Genomic DNA, 3,691 nt, shown 5'->3' with positions numbered 1-3,691 from the left:
CATGTCATCAGCATAGAGGGATAATTTTACCTCCTCGTTGCCTATTTGGATACCTTTTATTCCCTTCTCTTGTCTTATTGCTATTGCTAAGACTAGGAATTTTCTTTCACAACTATTAAGAGAAACCTGTTCTTTTCAAGGCATCCTGCCCAGTGTTCATAACAGTTTCTCAGGACAACCCTCAGGGGATGCCCTCTGACTCACCTGAGCATTTCCTCCATAGGCTGGTTTTGTTCTCTTTGCTTCAGTCGGCTAGCAAATACCTCAAGGGCTGAGCAGAGCAAGCTATGATTTTCAGGTTGAAAAAATCCAGTCCTAAAGGAAATCCAAGGTAGTTGGCTTAGCTCAGTTCCAGGAAGCTTACTTAGTATTTGTGGAGGGAGAATGTCACAGCTCCCCCAGGGCTGAGGAATTTGACAATATTTTGATAAAGGTTGAGCAGATTCTGATAAGGCCCTGGGACTGATCACATCCTGACAAGACTCCTGCCCCCAAATTCCTGAACAAACTACCATCCCCTCTAAATCTCTGTAGCAGGCCCAATAAAAGATCTATTTGTGCATCACTCTCATCTTTTCTGCACAAGGTCACCTGGCATCCCTCTCAGGTCTACTTAATAAAGGCCTGTTTGTTACTTGGAACCAGCTATTTCTCCTCTCTTTCTCAGCACTTTTTCTATCTAGCAATTTGAGGATCCTGACCTCCAATCTGTACCATCATAAGTCAACAGAGGAAAGGGAGAAGCAATCAAGCACTTAGTCACAACTTTTAAAAGTAACAATTTCTCAATGTTACCTGAAGACAGCTTGCTAAAGCAAACAAGCTAAGAATAATGGACAACATATGGCTGGATCTGTCACAGGCTAAGTACAAAGGACTCAACTGTCAAATGGGTTAAAAACACCAAGCCTATCAGTCTCATAAAGATCAAATATAACAATGCAGCCAAAAGCTACTATAAGGCACCATGTTTACATAAGGTTTTGGGTCTTTGGTGACGGATCATAAAGTAAAAGCAAAACTCAAAGACTTTGAGTAGGTTCTGAATTACAGTGACCTTCTCTTGAGTTTCTGAGGCTGTAAATCCCAATGGGAGAACAGCCTAGCTTTCTCCCGTGATAGGTGTGAACTGCCATGGACACACAGCCTTTAGGTAAATGATACAACTTCATACGGACTATGCCACCAGAGCTCCCTACAGCAAGTACATACTTACTCGTCTGTGGCTACTTCCCACATACTCACCATGCAAATAGCCCACAGAATATCTGCAGTAGCCTCTGATAGCAAGAAGACATTATTTGGTACTCCTCAACCTTTGTTCCTGGTCCATCCACTACTTCATGAGTCTCACCAGCTAAGAACTAAAACAGAAAAACTCTTTTAAGATGGGAAGGGGAGAGAGAGAGAGAGGGAGAGGGAGAGGGAGAAGAGAGGAGAAGAGAAAAGGCAGTTCCAGTAGTTGCCCTAATTTTCTTTCCATTTCTCTCAGTTAAAAATGAATTCTTGTTCTTAGTGATTTCCAAGTCTCTTTAATAGCTTCTGACCTGAAAATAGTTATGAATGTTCTCCAGATGGTTACACATGGGTGCCAGCAGCTGAACAATACAGTGAGCAACTTCTTCAGCGGACCTCTGATGGAGATGTGACAATCCAATATTCCAGCTTCCTTTACTCTACAATAAATTCAGAGTTACTGAAAAAGGAAGAGTGTTAACTTTTCTGATGACAAAAGCTCAATATGAAATTTGGTCAAACTTATGTCACGAAGCAGGAGTGGATGAGAGAAATTACCTACTTGCTCAGAACTATATTCTGATTGTCGCTGGTGTGTACCATTCAGTTGGAACCAACTCACAGCTGACCCCCCAGTGGGATTTCAGAAGCAAGTAATAGCACAGGAGATTACCCATCTTTCCCTGTAGAGCAGCTGGTGGATTCAAACTGTGTGCCTTCAGAATTGTAATGCAGTTTCTTACTGCTAGGCCATTAAAGTTCCCTAATATTCTGATATAAGGATAAATATTCTGCTCTATCTTCAAATAATGGAGAAAGGGGATTTTTGGTTAAGAATAGTATTGAATTGAGAGGTACAGACGTACAATAATTAATGGGATAAAGTTCAGACAAAAATAGAAACACAGGTTGAGGAAATAGTAAAAAAAAAAAAAAACACCCCAAACCCCCCAAACAATATCTAAATGACTAATTGTACAAATCTTTAAATGTTCATATTTGGGCTTTCATCTTCATGTCCACCTGTTGTACAGAGGTAACTCGTGGTGGCTGTGAAGCCGAATACTGTTACCCGTGGTGGACAGTGTTTGGTGAAGCTCCCTGAATAAAACAAGCTTGGAAGCAGGAGTGGCACCCACTTCCACAGTAGCTTGGCTCTGGAAACCCTACGAACCTGTAGAGAGGATGAAAGTTACACAGGAAGTGTCCAGGTCCAGGACTCTGTTCATGGGGTTGCTATGAGCTGCCTGCAGCTTGACAGCACTTAACAAAAGCAGCAGCTTCATTAGACACCAAGTCCATTTTTGAGGTTTACCCTCCTCGAGACAATTCACTACTGAGCTTGTGCACTAGCTTAGTACAGTCTGAGCTAAGACCAGAATTCCTCTCTTGTGTTGGGTACCTTTTTCATTTTCTCTACTTCAGAGTTCCTCTTTAAAGCAGAATAAATGTAGGCTGGGAATGAGGCTGCCACTGTCCTACCCAGCTGCCCAAACACAACGGTAGAGAAGGCAATAACTTATTCACCTGATAACTTATTCATCTAATAAGCCCTGGTCCTGCACGTGTACTAACCTGCACGTGTACTTACTAAACTGGGTGTGTATTTATTACCCCCCTGTGTACTTACTAACCCGCATGTGTACTTACTAACCTGTCTGTGAACTTACTAACCCACATGTGTACATACTAACCCGCATGATGTGTATAAACTAACCCACATGTGTACTTACTAACCCGTATGTGTACTTACTAATCCGCATGTGTACATACTAACCCGCGTGTGTACATACTACCCTGCGTGTGTACATATTAACCCACGTGTGTACTTACTAATGCGCGTGTGTACATACTAACCCGCATGTGTACATTCTAACTCGCATGTGCACTTACTGACCCACATGTGTACTTACTAACCTGCATGCGTACATACTAACCTGCATGTATTTGTGCACTTACTAACCTTGAATGGGATTCTCTTGGCAGCAGGCATCAATATGTGCTCCAGCTTCTGGGAGAGATCGTCAAGCAAAAAAAGCAGCTCTGGGGGCCCGAGTTGTACAACTTCTGTGGCCTGTACACAAAAAAAAAGACAGAAAGATTCTGAGTGCGTTCTGGTCACATATTCTGGAAACATCTGTGCCTATTCTTTCCAATGGGTCCTTAACAAAAGAGGAGAAAATTCTTCCCATTTCAAATGAAGGATTGTGATTCTGTTCTACTCTGTAATTGATCAAAGAGTCAAATGCTTCTAAAGTAAAATTTTTAAGTATGAATCTGAGGCAGTTTTGGAAGACATAATTTTTTCTAGGGAGATAAACTGCTCTGTTATTATCCAGCTGTGACCCAACATGCAGTTCCTAAGCACCCTGTTGTTGTTGTTGTTGTTATGTGCCGACAAGTCGCTTGCGACTCATAGCAACCCTATGTACAACAGCCCTAAACTTCGCTCTGT

General features: G+C 42.0%; 1 protein-coding gene across 1 annotated transcript in view; it reads right to left on the bottom strand.

Annotated features, from left to right (window-relative positions):
* Window positions 1–3,691, bottom strand: part of FANCD2 (Fanconi anemia, complementation group D2) — a 113,022-nt gene that overhangs the window by 28,129 nt on the left and 81,202 nt on the right. The gene's annotated exons all lie outside the window — the stretch shown is intronic.

Source organism: Elephantulus edwardii, unplaced genomic scaffold (genome assembly GCF_000299155.1).
Source record: "Elephantulus edwardii isolate Elephantulus edwardi_28Jun2011 unplaced genomic scaffold, EleEdw1.0 scaffold00060, whole genome shotgun sequence".
In the NCBI taxonomy this organism is placed as follows: Eukaryota; Metazoa; Chordata; class Mammalia; order Macroscelidea; family Macroscelididae; genus Elephantulus; species Elephantulus edwardii.
Note: the sequence above shows the minus strand (reverse complement) of the source record. Positions and strands in the feature narration are given on the sequence as shown.